This window comes from Syngnathus scovelli, unplaced genomic scaffold (genome assembly GCF_024217435.2).
Source record: "Syngnathus scovelli strain Florida unplaced genomic scaffold, RoL_Ssco_1.2 HiC_scaffold_45, whole genome shotgun sequence".
NCBI classification, from domain to species: domain Eukaryota; kingdom Metazoa; phylum Chordata; class Actinopteri; order Syngnathiformes; family Syngnathidae; genus Syngnathus; species Syngnathus scovelli.
The window spans coordinates 111,813-128,257 of NW_026061549.1; positions in this window are offsets into that span (position 1 = coordinate 111,813).

Consider the following 16,445-nt stretch of genomic DNA (forward strand, 5'->3'; position numbering starts at 1 on the left):
TGGGCGTGGCTCGCAACAGGAAGTAGGAAAATGTTGACAAAGACACAGCGGATGGTAACATACGACTAACGAGAGAAATATTTTTATTTTCTGCTTGCAACTGGACCGTCCAGAGTGTACACGGTAAGTACAACTCATCGTTTTTAAAAAGAAGTACTTTTGTTGCCCTGAAAAGCGAGTGAGTGTGGCGTTTGGGGGGAACGTCGAATTTCGACGATTATTTCGACTGGTCAACGGTTGTAAATGATTGCGTTGATTAAAAACTTTATTTAACTCTACTCTTAACTTTGCCGTTTCAGATATGCGGGTATTACACCGCGGAAATGACGTCAATAGGCTGAACTGTCACCAAAATTCAAATCTGTGGGCGCAATGGCCTTGAGCGAGACAACGGATACAAACACGACGACTATCAACAGAAATATCTTTATTTTCTGCTTGCAAGTGGACCGTCTAGAGCACATATGTCAGAGTCAAGGCCCGCGGGCCACATCCGGCCCGCGAGAAGGTTTTGTACGGCCCCTGGGATGATCTTGATTTATTATTAGAACCGGCCCGCAGACCGCAGCAAGCCGGCAGCCCGCAGATCTTTCACACGCACCAATACTATATTTTCCCACAATGCAACGCTGAAGCACCGAGCAGTAGGCTGCTTGATTTCAGTGTTTATTAGCAAAGCAGTCGTCAGCATAACTGTAAAATTAACCCTCAGATACCCATCATAAATGGCAAAAAGGAAGGTGGACACTGAGAACCGGGGGTTTCAAACAAGGTGGGAGTCGGAGTATATGTTCGCGGAGGTAGCTGGAAAATCTGTGTGTCTTCTGTGTGGAGAAAGTGTGGCGGTACTGAAAGAGTATTATCTGAGACATTATGAAACGGAACACGCGGACAAAAACAAGAATATAGACATGGAACAAAGGCTACAGAAGGCCGAGGAATTAAAACGAGGCCTCAAATCTCGACAGGCTCTGTTCTAAAAAGCCAAAACACAAGGCTAGGCTGCTGTCAAGGCCAGTTTTATTTTGGCAGAAGAGATCGCTAAATTAGCCCGGCCATTTAAGGAGGGGGATTTCATCAAAAACTGTCTGATTAAAGTTTGTGTTTTTACTCAGTTCAAGTTTAAAAGTTAAAGTTTAATATTTTTTTCACTGCATGTTACTTATCCTTGAGGAAAGTGTTGTTTTTGATTAACAGATTTCTGCACTTTATTTTATTGTATTTCAATCCAATTATATTTTTAAAATATTTCAGTTGAGTGGATAATAGAAAATTGCTATTATTTTTTTCTTTGAAGTAAATTTAGCTCACTTTTGCTAAAATAGAAAATATAGGTTACTGGTGGTGCCTTGAATAATACAGGTTTCTTTCATTTAATGTTCATGTTATGGGGATTTTTATATAAAGGAAATTTGTCTTTTCTGTCTGTTGAAAATTAAAGATTATTGACAAAGCCATAAGAAAATATTGCTTTATTTATCTGATCATATTGGAATATATTTGTTAGGTTTTCAGTAGGTTCAATTAGGTTCACTAGACTACATGCGTCATTTAAAAAAAAAAATTCAATGAACATTCGATCAGTCCGGCCCTCGGCTTGTAGCTAAATTTTTTATTGGGCCCTCCGTCCATTTGACTTTGACACCCCTGGTCTACAACTCTACGGTAAGTACAACTCATTGTGTTTAAAAATATTTACGTTTGTGTAGTTTGCGTTGCGTTACATCTGTGAATGTTGGTTGAGGCTAAATGTTAATGTTCAATTTCCTTCCTTTAGGTTCCACGGTGTTTGTTGGCTGTAAGTTTTCCACTGCAAGAAGAGGCTCGTATCATTGACCAGGAGCGAGCTACAAGTATCATTGACCAGGAGCGAGCTACAATGGTGAGTAGCCATAACATTCATGTTAAACACTTCCTATTTCATGTCTAACAGTACTTGATTTAACAAATAACCATAAATAAATACAGTGTGGGCACTGAAGTTAACATATGTGATTATACTGCCTAATCCGTCACCGAGTATATTGTTGCAAAGTAATAAAAGATCCAAAGTTGTAATTCAGAATAGTTTTCAAAAGAAGGCCATTAGAATTATATACAAGTCTGATTACCCTGAACATAATAACAAGCTATTAATTAAATCACAAATTCTTCAACTCAAAGATTTGGTAGATTATCAGACAAATAATGTCTAACAGTAATTGATTTAACACATCACGATAAGTAGATTGAGTGTGGGCACTCTCAAGTTAACATATGTGATTATACTGCCTAATCTGTTACAGAGTATGTTGTTGCCAAGTAATGTAGAATAGATCCAAAGTAGTAATCCAGAATAGTTTTGAAAAGGCCATTAGAATAATAAACAAATCTGATTACCTTGAACATAGTAACAAGCTAAGTGTTTAATATGTCCTATGAAGTCAAAATTGGGCACCATCATGTGGTGAAATTTGGAATTGCATCACATCCAATTTTGCCTGGGAACAAACAGATTAAATAAATCTTAGTTTTGAATAAGCCACTCCTTCTCAAACAAGTAAACTCTGCCCATTTTGCGCAGTAGATGTTCTGTTAATATCTAGTATTTATACAAAGTCATAATTTAAATTGCTTTCAACCTTCATTCATCGGTTCAACCAACATTACTCGCTCTTATTACCAATTTGTATCGATTTAACTAAGCGTTTAATACTTCCTATCAGGTCTCAAGTCAAGATTTGGCAAAATACAATTTCAGCAAATCCAATTTTGCCAGGGAACAAAAATAGATTAAATAAACTAAATAAGTCTTCTTCCCATTAAATACATCAGAAAAGTTTGTCTTGTAACCAGTCCTCTTCAAACAAGTAAAGTCTGCCCATTTTGTGCCGTAGATTTTGTGTCTATGCCTAGTATTTATAAAAAATCATAATTTAAACGACTTCTTTCCTTCATTCACTTTGGAAATTTGGAATTGCAGCAAATCGAATTTTGCCAGGGAACAAAAATAGATCAATTAAACTAAATAAGTCTTCTTCCCATTGAATAAATTAAAGAAGTCTGTCTTGTAACCAGTCATTTTCAAACAAGTAAAGTCTGCCCATTTTGTGCCGTAGATTTTGTGTTTATGCCTAGTATTTATACAAAATCATAATTTAAAGGATTTCATTCCTTCATTCACTTTGGAAATTTGGAATTGCAGCACATCAAATTTTGCCTGGGAAGAAAAGTAGATTAAATAAATTTAATAAGTCTTACTACTTCCCATTAAATAAATTAAATACGTCGTACTTGTTCCCACTCCTTTTCAAAAAAGTAGTTTAAAACGAGGGCCCTTCACTCAACCTTTAACCCTATTTATTCACCTTCTAGGCTAAGTGTTAAAGGCTAAATGTTAAAGGCTAAGTGTTAGAGGCTAAGTGCCAGAGGCTAGGCGCCAGAGGCGAGTTTTTGTGGGCTGAAGTTTTAGTAGGGTTAGTGTGAATACAATCCAAAAGAATACAACAGAATACAATACAATAGAATATAATACATAGATTAAATTCAATAGCTCTTACTACTTCCCATTAAATAAATTAAATACGTCTTACTTGTTCCCAATCCTTTTCAAAAAAGTTGTTTAAAACGAGGGCCCTTCACTCAACCTTTAACCTCAACCCCGCACGTCACATTGTGTTGTATCTGTGAATGTTGGTTGTGGCCAAATGATAGTTTTCTTTCATTCGTTTAGGTTCCACGGTGTTTGTTGGCTATATGTTTTCCACTGTCAGAAGGATGAAAATACAAAGTACAACGCTTGGACGTGGGCAAAGACGTCACCGGTGAGTCCTTCCTGTTAAGGATCGGACAGTACAGCCAAGTGCGGGACGACGGACTTTATTGGAAGGGGATGAGGGGAACAGCCGGCGCTGGAGCGGCGATCGGGCTGGAGAGGACAAACGGTTCTGCGGGGGTTTCGAATAGTCAAGCGAGTCAAGTTTCTCCGGGACTGATGAGCGAAGCAGCATCAAGGGACAGACTGGCACTCGGTTCTGCGCTTGCAGCGCTGATATAGCGCTGTCCATGAATCCGTGGCAGGTGACGGTGATTCCACTGACAGGGGGGGCGTGGTCCCGTCGCAGGTGGCACCAGCACGTGACAGAACCCCCCCCACAAGGGACGGCTCCCGACGTCCCCAGGAACCGAAAACAACAAAACAACAACAAAAAAAATGGAAGGCAATACCCCGGGCGGCCAGGTGGAGGGGTCAGCACACCGCTGAAACGTCCGACACCTCGCCAGACGCAGGCTCGACGGGCGCGGGGGCAGAAGAACCCGGTACCGGTGGGCAAGACCTCCCCGGACCCTCACCCCTGGTCCCCTTGTCCCTCCTCGGGCGCCCGCGCCGAGGACCCGGTTGGTCCGGATGACAGCGATGGAACTCCGTGATGAGCGAACGGTCGAGTATCCAGCGGCTCGGAACCCAGGAGCGGTGCGCATCGTCATAACCCTCCCAGTCCACGAGATATTGTAGGCCCCGACCACGCCGCCGCGATCGGAGCAGGGAGCGGACAGCGTAAGCCGGGCCCCCATCGACGAGCTGGGGCGGCGGCGGCGGAACGGGCGCCGGCGCCAACGCGCTCTCATGGATGGGCCGCACACGGGACACGTGGAACGTGGGATGAACCTTCATGGAGTCTGGAAGGAGCAGACGGACTGCGGCCGGGCCAATCACCTTCTGGATAGGGAACGGTCCAACAAAGCGGGGCGCCAGTTTGCGGGATCCCGCTCGCAGCGGCAAATCCCGCGTCGAGAGCCACACACGCTGCCCCACTCTGTACTCCGGAGCCGGCGTCCGGTGCTTGTTCGCCTGGCGGGCGTAGCCTGAAACAGAGCGGAGAAGAGTGACCCGGCCCCTCGCCCAGGCACGATGACAACGGCGGACACAAGCCTGGGCCGACGGGCACGCCGCACCACGCTCCTGGTGGGCGAACAAGGGTTGCTGGTACCCGAAGACGCAGTGGAAAGGCGAAAGTCCCGTGGCCGAGGTGGGAAGGGAATTGTGAGCATACTCTACCCAGGAAAGCTGTTGAACCCACCCGCGCTGGTCCCCGGCGGCCATGCATCGGAGAGCCCTGCCCAGTTCCTGGTTCAGGCGCTCCGCTTGACCGTTGGACTGAGGGTGAAACCCCGAGGAGAGGCTGGCCGTGGCGTCGAGGAGTCGGCAGAACTCCATCCAGAAGGTGGACGCGAATTGAGGTCCTCGGTCTGACACGATGTCTTGTGGAAGACCGTGGTGACGAAACACCTCCCGCACCATGATGGACGCCGTCTGCTTCGCAGATGGGAGCTTAGGCAGAGGGATGAAATGCGTCATCTTGCTAAAACGGTCTACCACCGTGAGGACCACCGTGTTTCCCTCTGAGGGGGGGAGGCCTGTGACAAAGTCAATTGACAGGTGAGACCAGGGACGCTGGCGAACCGGCAAGGGTTGAAGCAGCCCGGCCGGAGGACGAGTAGACGTCTTTTAGCGGTTACAGATTGAGCAGGCTCTGACGTAATCGCTGGTGTCCACTTGCCAGGTGGGCCACCAGAAACGCTGTGCCACCACGTACCTCGTGCGTGCAGCGCCGGGATGACAGGCCAGGCGTGAGTCGTGCGCCCATTGCAGCACGGCCAATCGCAGGCCTTCAGGGACGAACAGGCGACCCTCCGGGCAGTTGCTGGGGCCGGGTTGATCGCGTGATGCGGTTTCCACTTGGCGTTCGATCTCCCATGTGAGAGCCGCCACCCGAACCGAGCTCGGGAGGATAGTGGGAGGCGGACCCTGTCCCTCCTCCCCACCAGGAAACAAACGCGACAGGGCGTCCGCCTTCGCGTTACGGGAACCCGGTCTGTAGGAAAGAGAGAACTCAAACCGGTCAAAGAACAGAGCCCACCGTGCTTGTCTCGCGTTCAGTCTCTTGGCCGATCTCAGATACTCCAAGTTGCGGTGGTCGGTCCAGACAATGAACGGAGTGGTGGCGCCCTCCAGCCAATGTCGCCACTCCTCCAAAGCCAACTTGACGGCGAGGAGCTCACGATTACCGATGTCATACTTCCTTTCTGAGGCTGACAAACGGCGAGAAAAGAAGGCACACGGATGGAGACGATCGTCTTGGCGGCTACGTTGAGACAACACCGCCTCGACACCCACGTCCGAGGCGTCCACTTCGACCACGAACTGTCTGTCGGGATCGGGAACTCTGAGGATGGGAGCGGATGTGAACCTCCTCTTAAGCTCCTGAAATGCCTGTTCCCCCTGTTCTGTCCATTTGTATGGGGAGGCGGGGCTGGTAAGGGCGGTGAGTGGCGCGGCCACCGTGCTGTATCCACGGATAAAACGTCGCTAAAAGTTCGCGAAACCTAAGAATTGTTGCAGCCGCTTGCGTGTCTCGGGAACAGGCCATGACGTGACCGCCTCCACCTTCCCAGGGTCCATTTCGATGGATCCCTCACGCACCACGTAGCCGAGGAATTTGACAGAGGAGGCGTGGAACTCGCACTTCTCTGCCTTCACGTAGAGCGAATTCTCTAGGAGGCGTCGCAGCACCGCCCAAACATGCTTGATGTGCTCAGGAAGCGAGCGGGAGAAGATGAGGATGTCGTCCAAATAAACGAACACAAATTTGTCCAGCATGTCTCGTAACACGTCGTTTATCAGGGACTGGAAAACTGCTGGGGCGTTGGTGAGCCCAAACGGAACCACCAAGTACTCGTAGTGTCCGCTCGGGGTGTTGAAAGCCGTCTTCCACTCGTCTCCCTCCCGGATGCGGATCAGGTGGTAGGCGTTGCGAAGATCCAGCTTTGTGAAGATGGTGGCACCCTGAAGGCTCTCAAAGGCGGAAGAAAGAAGAGGCAGAGGGTATCGGTTCTTTACGGTGATCTCGTTTATTCCCCGGTAGTCGATACACGGGCGGAGCGTGCCCTCCTTCTTCTTCACGAAGAAAAACCCCGCTCCCGCAGGTGAAGAGGACGGCCGTATGATACCGGCTGCCAGGGACTCCCGGATGTATTCCTCCATAGCCCGGCGCTCAGGAGCGGACAGGGACTAGACGCGTCCCTTGGGAGGGAAGGTGCCGGGCAACAGGTCGATGGCGCAATCGTAGGACCGGTGTGGAGGAAGAGAAGCGGCCCTGGCTTTACTTAAAACCTCCTTGAGTTCGTGATAAACTGCTGGGACATTGGAGATGTCGGGACTGTACCTGGGCAGGGCTCTGCCGAGTGGGCTGGTGGCCGCCTTCAGGCACACTCGATGGCAGCGTTCGCTCCACTGCCGTACCACCCCCACCTCCCAGTCCAGCACCGGGTTGTGCTGCCGCAACCAAGGGTGCCCCAGGATGAGCTGCTGTCCTAGGAGGGAAAGAAGAAAAAACTGGATGGTCTCGTGGTGATTGCCGGAGAGCATTACCTTAACCGGTTCCGTCACGAAAGCCACCTCGCCAATCAGACGGCCATCAATGGCACGCGCGGGAATGGACGGGCTCAGCGGGAGGAAGCCGACACCCCACTGACGCGCCAGGCTAATGTCCATGATGTTCCCCTCCGCGCCGGAATCCACCAAGGCCGCCACGTTCTGGTCGCCCGCCGCAAGCTGGACACGTGCCTGTAGCGTGAGCGTGCTGGGACTGGGAGAGCCGGTGCTGGTCGAGCTCACGCGGATCCCCCGACGCCGCGTGAGCTCCGGCCTTTTAACGGGCACCCCGCCACCCGATGGCCCCCCTCCCCACAGTAAAAACACAAGCCCAGCGAGAGGCGTCGACGGTGCTCCTCCGAGGGAACCCAAGCCCCTCCCAGATCCATGGGCTCGGCGGGTGGTGTGGTTGACGGGTCCCCAGCAGACGGAGGAATGTGGCCACGCGGATTCCGCGGGGACCTCCTCTCCCGATCGCGCCGCCGCGTCCGGATCCGCCGGTCTACTCGGGCCGCCAAGTCCATCGCGCCCTTCAGGGTTCGCAGGCGATCGTAAGACACCAGTTCGTCTTTCATATACTCGGCGAGGCCGTTTAGGAATGTGCTAACGAGCGCTGGCGCGTTCCATCCGCTGCTGCCGGCCAACGTCTGGAACTTAAGGGCGTACTCCGCGACCGATCGGCTACCTTGACGCAGCGTCGCCAGTTCCTCGGCGGCGTCTTCGGCGGCGGATCCCAGGTCGAACAGGCAGAGCAATTCCTCTGCGAAGGCGTCGAAGGAATCGCATGCCGGGGCCATCCTTTCATACTCTGCCAAACCCCATAGCCGCGCCTCGCCCGTGAGGTGGGTTAGAACGAACCCGACCTTGGCTGATTCTGACGCAAACGTGATGGGCTGGAGGCTGAACATTATGCGACAGTTGGTCACAAACGCCCTCACGTGCTTGGGATCGCCGTTGAACTTCTCGATGTTGCCGAGGCGGGGCTCCGGGACGTCCACGAGCCTCCTGGCCTCGGCAGACGGGCGGTGCTGGGGTGCTGTGACAGCCGGGGACGCAGCCACCGACAGTCTCTGGAGGGCTTGGGCCATCTCCTGCTGCTGCAGCTGTTGTTGCTGACCAACCTCGATCAGGTTCCGGATGTCGGCGGACAGGCTGCTGATGGCGGTCTCGGCTCGCTCCAGTCGGCTCAATGCCGTCTCGTCGTTCGCTGACTGCATAGTGTTGGCCAGTCTGTACTGTTAAGGATCGGACAGTACAGCCAAGTGCGTGACGACGGACTTTATTGGAAGGGGATGATGGGAACAGCCGGCGCTGGAGCGGCGATCGGGCTGGAGAGGACAAACGGTTCTGCGGGGGTTTCGAATAGTCAAGCGAGTCAAGTTTCTCCGGGACTGATGAGCGAAGCAGCATCAAGGGACAGACTGGCACTCGGTTCTGCGCTTGCGGCGCTGATATAGCGCTGTCCATGAACCCGTGGCAGGTGACGGTGATTCCACTGACAGGGGGGGCGTGGTCCCGTCGCAGGTGGCACCAGCACGTGACACTTGCTTCCTATTTATTTACCTTCTAGGTGCTAGAGGCTAAGTGTTAGAGGCTAAGTGTTAGAGGCTAAGTGTTAAAGGCAACACAATCCGAACAACACAACACAATACGAACAACTCAACACAATACGAACAACACAATATGAACAACACAACACAATACGAACAACACAACACAATACGAACAACACAACACAATACGAACAACACAACACAATACGAACAACACAACACATTACTAACAACACAACACAATACGGACAACACAACGATACTGCACTGAACAACACGATACCGCACTGAACAACATGATACCGCACGGAACAACACCATCCCGCACTGAACAACACCATGCCGCACTGAACAACACCATGCCGCACTGAATTACACCATGCCGCACTGAACTACACCATGCCGCACTTAACAACACCATGCCGCACTTAACAACACCATGCTGCACTGAACAACACCATGCCGCACTGAACAGCACCATGCCGCACTGAACAACACCATGCCGCACTGAACAACACCATGCCGCACTGAACTACACCATGCCGCACTGAACAACACCATGCTGCACTTAACAACACCATGCCGCACTGAACAACACCATGCCGCACTGAACAACACCATGCAGCACTGAACTACACCATGCCGTACTGAACAACACAATGCCGCACTGAACAACACGACGCCGCACAGAACAACACGACGCCGCACAGAATAACACAATACCGCACAAAACAACACAATACCGCACAAACAGTTTTAGATAATATTATGTCGCAGTCATGTGACGCGGACATGACGTCAATAGGCGGAACTCACGGCAAAAGTATAATCCGTGGGCGTGACTTGCAACAGGAAGTAGGAAAGCGGCAATGCTGGCAAACAAGACACAGCGGTTAGTAACACGACGACTAACAAGACAAATATTTTTGTTTTCAGCTTGCAACTTGACCGTCTAGAGCGTACAGGTAATTACAACTCATTGTTTTGAAAAATATGTTTTTTTTGTGTAGCCCTGAAAAGCGAGGGAGTGTGGCGTTTGGGAGGAACGTCGAACTCGGCGTCTGCTTCCAGCCACAGACGCCAAATTTCGACGATTATTTCGACTGGTCAACGGTTGTAAATGATTGCGTTGATTAAAAACGTTAACTCTACTCTTAACTTTGCCGTTTCAGATATGCGGGTATTACACCGCGGAAATGATGTCAATAGGCTGAACTCTCGCCAAAATTCAAATCTGTGGGCGCAATGGCCTTGAGCGAGACAACAGATACAAACACGACGATTATCAACAGAAATATCTTTATTTTCTGCTTGCAAGTGGACCGTCTAGAGCGTACACGGTAAGTACAACTCATTGTGTTTAAAAATATTTACGTTTGTGAATGTTGGTTGAGGCTAAATGTTAATGTTTAATTTCATTCCTTTAGGTTCCATGGTGTTTGTTGGCTGTATGTTTTCCACTGCAAGAAGAGGCTCGTATCATTGACCAGCAGGAGCTACAATGGTGAGTACCCCTTTCGTCGTCCATTTATGTGAAACACTTCCTATTTCACGTCTAACAGTACTCGATTTAACAAATAACCATAAATAAATACAGTGTGGGCAGTCAAGTTAACATATGTGATTATCCTGCCTAATATGTTTATCACAAATATGTCACTAATCACTAAAATGTTTGTTTATCACAACACCTTTGGACCTTCAGCAATCGATTATTTCCCTTCATCTACATAGAGACAGAACGATGGTGTCATAAACATCTCATTCATTTCACCAAATAACTTCACGCAGGTGGATAACGGCCGTCTCGGTCACGCTATGTTGCGTGATGCAGTTTTGAAGAACTAAATGCATTTATTCAATGAATAAGTCAAGCTAGATCTATGTTTACGATGTTGTAAGTTACGGTACCGATTGAAGTTGAGTCCGAAGCCAGTGGAAAACAGCACTGCGTTTGTGCTCTCCAGGTACAAATGTTGTGATCTCTGACTGACGACCGGGCGAGACTCGAGTAAGAGATGTCCAAACGAGCTCCGGCAGGGCGGGCCGAGGCGGAGTGAACGGGCACCCTTCAGGCCGCCAATGACGAGCTGAGAGCCAAACTGATGGACGTCCAGTTAGAACTTCAGCAGGAGAAGAACAAGGTGAAAACCTCAACAGACAGACACTGCCTGCCTCCAGTGGCAGAGTTTACTTGTTTGAGAAGGAGTGGCTTATTCAAAACTAAGATTTATTTAATCTGTGTGTTCCCAGGCAAAATTGGATGTGATGCAATTCCAAATTTCACCACATGATGGTGCCCAATTTTGACTTCATAGGACATATTAAACACTTAGCTTGTTATTATGTTCAAGGTAATCATATTTGTTTATTATTCTAATGGCCTTTTCAAAACTATTCTGGATTACTACTTTGGATCTATTCTACATTACTCGGCAACAACATACTCTGTAACAGATTAGGCAGTATAATCACATATGTTAACTTGAGAGTGCCCACACTCAATCTACTTATCGTGATGTGTTAAATCAATTACTGTTAGACATTATTTGTCTGATAATCTACCAAATCTTTGAATTGAAGAATTTGTGATTTAATTAACGGCTTGCTATTATGTTCAGGGTAATCAGACTTGTATATAATTCTAATGGCCTTCTTTTGAAAACTATTCTGAATTACAACTTTGGATCTTATATTACTTTGCAACAATATACTCGGTGACAGATTAGGCAGTATAATCACATATGTTAACTTCAGTGCCCACACTGTATTTATTTATGGTTATTTGTTAAATCAAGTACTGTTAGACATGAAATAGGAAGTGTTTAAGATAAATGTTATGGTTACTCACAATTGTAGATTGCTCCTGGTCAATGATACGAGCCTCTTCTTGCAGTGGAAAACTTGCAGCCAACAAACACCGTGGAACCTAAAGGAATGAAATTAAACATTAACACTTCGCCTCGACCAATATTCACACGTACAACGCAACGCGGCTACACTTCTGCTAGGGTTAGCGCCTCAGCTACACGTTGCTATTACCGTGAACGCTAGCTACATCGACAACTTTAGTCAAACTACACAAACGTAAATCTCCTTAAACACAATGAGTGTTACTTACCGTGTACGCTCTAGACGGTCCAGTTGCAAGCAGAAAATAAAGATATTTCTGTTGATAATCGTCGTTGCTCAGTGGCTCACGGCCATCGCGCCAACAGATTTGAATTTTGGCGGAAGTTCCGCCAATTACGTCATATCCGCGGCACATGACTGCGACGTAATACCCGCTTATCTGAAACGGCAGTTAAAAGTAGAGTTACATCAAGTTTTCTTGGAACCTAAACGAATGAAAGAAAACTATCATTTGGCCACAACCAACATTCACAGATACAACACAATGTGACGTGCGGGGTTGAGGTTAAAGGTTGAGTGAAGGGCCCTCGTTTTAAACTACTTTTTTGAAAAGGAGTGGGAACAAGTAAGACATATTTAATTTATTTAATGGGAAGTAGTAAGACTTATTAAATTTATTTAATCTACTTTTCTTCCCAGGCAAAATTTTATGTGCTGCAATTCCAAATTTCCAAAGTGAATGAAGGAATGAAGTCCTTTAAATTATGATTTTGTATAAATACTAGGCATAAACACAAAATCTACGGCACAAAATGGGCAGACTTTACTTGTTTGAAAAGGACTGGTTACAAGACATACTTTTATAATTTATTTAATGGGAAGAAGACTTATTTAGTTTAATTGATCTATTTTTGTTCCCTGGCAAAATTCGATTTGCTGCAATTCCAAATTTCCAAAGTGAATGAAGGAAAGAAGTCGTTTAAATTATGATTTTTTATAAATACTAGGCATAGACACAAAATCTACGGCACAAAATGGGCAGACTTTACTTGTTTGAAGAGGACTGGTTACAAGACAAACTTTTCTGATGTATTTAATGGGAAGAAGACTTATTTAGTTTATTTAATCTATTTTTGTTCCCTGGCAAAATTGGATTTGCTGAAATTGTATTTTGCCAAATCTTGACTTGAGACCTGATAGGAAGTATTAAACGCTTAGTTAAATCAATACAAATTGGTAATAAGAGCGAGTAATGTTGGTTGAACCGATGAATGAAGGTTGAAAGCAATTTAAATTATGACTTTGTATAAATACTAGATATTAACAGAACATCTACTGCGCAAAATGGGCAGAGTTTACTTGTTTGAGAAGGAGTGGCTTATTCAAAACTAAGATTTATTTAATCTGTTTGTTCCCAGGCAAAATTGGATGTGATGCAATTCCAAATTTCACCACATGATGGTGCCCAATTTTGACTTCATAGGACATATTAAACACTTAGCTTGTTACTATGTTCAAGGTAATCAGATTTGTTTATTATTCTAATGGCCTTTTCAAAACTATTCTGGATTACTACTTTGGATCTATTCTACATTACTTGGCAACAACATACTCTGTAACAGATTAGGCAGTATAATCACATATGTTAACTTGAGAGTGCCCACACTCAATCTACTTATCGTGATGTGTTAAATCAATTACTGTTAGACATTATTTGTCTGATAATCTACCAAATCTTTGAGTTGAAGAATTTGTGATTTAATTAATAGCTTGTTATTATGTTCAGGGTAATCAGACTTGTATATAATTCTAATGGCCTTCTTTTGAAAACTATTCTGAATTACAACTTTGGATCTTTTATTACTTTGCAACAATATACTCGGTGACGGATTAGGCAGTATAATCACATATGTTAACTTCAGTGCCCACACTGTATTTATTTATGGTTATTTGTTAAATCAAGTACTGTTAGACATGAAATAGGAAGTGTTTAACATGAATGTTATGGCTACTCACCATTGTAGCTCGCTCCTGGTCAATGATACTTGTAGCTCGCTCCTGGTCAATGATACGAGCCTCTTCTTGCAGTGGAAAACTTACAGCCAACAAACACCGTGGAACCTAAAGGAAGGAAATTGAACATTAACATTTAGCCTCAACCAACATTCACAGATGTAACGCAACGCAAACTACACAAACGTAAATATTTTTAAACACAATGAGTTGTACTTACCGTAGAGTTGTAGACCAGGGGTGTCAAAGTCAAATGGACGGAGGGCCCAATAAAAAATTTAGCTACAAGCCGAGGGCCGGACTGATCGAATGTTCATTGATTTTTTTTTTTTAAATGACGCATGTAGTCTAGTGAACCTAATTGAACCTACTGAAAACCTAACAAATATATTCCAATATGATCAGATAAATAAAGCAATATTTTCTTATGGCTTTGTCAATAATCTTTAATTTTCAACAGACAGAAAAGACAAATTTCCTTTATATAAAAATCCCCATAACATGAACATTAAATGAAAGAAACCTGTATTATTCAAGGCACCACCAGTAACCTATATTTTCTATTTTAGCAAAAGTGAGCTAAATTTACTTCAAAGAAAAAAATAATAGCAATTTTCTATTATCCACTCAACTGAAATATTTTAAAAATATAATTGGATTGAAATACAATAAAATAAAGTGCAGAAATCTGTTAATCAAAAACAACACTTTCCTCAAGGATAAGTAACATGCAGTGAAAAAAATATTAAACTTTAACTTTTAAACTTGAACTGAGTAAAAACACAAACTTTAATCAGACAGTTTTTGATGAAATCCCCCTCCTTAAATGGCCGGGCTAATTTAGCGATCTCTTCTGCCAAAATAAAACTGGCCTTGACAGCAGCCTAGCCTTGTGTTTTGGCTTTTTAGAACAGAGCCTGTCGAGATTTGAGGCCTCGTTTTAATTCCTCGGCCTTCTGTAGCCTTTGTTCCATGTCTATATTCTTGTTTTTGTCCGCGTGTTCCGTTTCATAATGTCTCAGATAATACTCTTTCAGTACCGCCACACTTTCTCCACACAGAAGACACACAGATTTTCCAGCTACCTCCGCGAACATATACTCCGACTCCCACCTTGTTTGAAACCCCCGGTTCTCAGTGTCCACCTTCCTTTTTGCCATTTATGATGGGTATCTGAGGGTTAATTTTACAGTTATGCTGACGACTGCTTTGCTAATAAACACTGAAATCAAGCAGCCTACTGCTCGGTGCTTCAGCGTTGCATTGTGGGAAAATATAGTATTGGTGCGTGTGAAAGATCTGCGGGCTGCCGGCTTGCTGCGGTCTGCGGGCCGGTTCTAATAATAAATCAAGATCATCCCAGGGGCCGTACAAAACCTTCTCGCGGGCCGGATGTGGCCCGCGGGCCTTGACTCTGACATATGTGCTCTAGACGGTCCACTTGCAAGCAGAAAATAAAGATATTTCTGTTGATAGTCGTCGTGTTTGTATCCGTTGTCTCGCTCAAGGCCATTGCGCCCACAGATTTGAATTTTGGTGACAGTTCAGCCTATTGACGTCATTTCCGCGGTGTAATACCCGCATATCTGAAACGGCAAAGTTAAGAGTAGAGTTAAATAAAGTTTTTAATCAACGCAATCATTTACAACCGTTGACCAGTCGAAATAATCGTCGAAATTCGACGTTCCCCCCAAACGCCACACTCACTCGCTTTTCAGGGCAACAAAAGTACTTCTTTTTAAAAACGATGAGTTGTACTTACCGTGTACACTCTGGACGGTCCAGTTGCAAGCAGAAAATAAAAATATTTCTCTCGTTAGTCGTATGTTACCATCCGCTGTGTCTTTGTCAACATTTTCCTACTTCCTGTTGCGAGCCACGCCCACGGATTTAAATTCTGGCGGAAGAGCCCGCCCATTGGCGTCGTTTTCGCGTATAGCAAATCCGATTGGTTGGGAAGGGGGCGCGGTTATGCAGCCGAGGGGTCCTGTGATCGGTGGGATTTAAAGTAGGCGTCGACGTCACATCCGCGTCACGTGACCACGACGTGGCAGACGTCATATAGCAACCGCTGTTTTGTTTAGTAGACTTACAGTTGTTATGCATTGACATAATGGCGCACACTCCAAATGGATTTGAATAAATTAAATAATTCTTCTGCCCACTCCCTTTTAAACAAGTTAACTCTCCCCGCGGATTTGAATTCCGGCGGAAGTTTCGCCCATCGACGTCACGTCTGTCACGTGACCACAACGTGGCAGATGTCATATAGCAACCGCTGTTTTGTTTTCAAAGTCAAAGTCAAAGTCAGCTTTATTGTCAATTTCTCCACATGCCAAAGACACATAAAGAAACCGAAATTTCGTTCCCCCCTATCCCACGGTGACAAGACATGAAGAACAATGAACAGACAAACAAGTAAACAAGTATAACAAAAGCGTGCTGAATAAATAATGAATAAATAACACAACAATAAATAAATAAGTAAGAGGAGCAGGAAAAAAAAGGAGCAAGTGCGCGTACAGCAGACATTCCATTTAGTAGATTTACAGTTGTTATGCATTGGCATAATGGTGTGCACTCAAAATAGATTTAAATAAATTAAATATTTC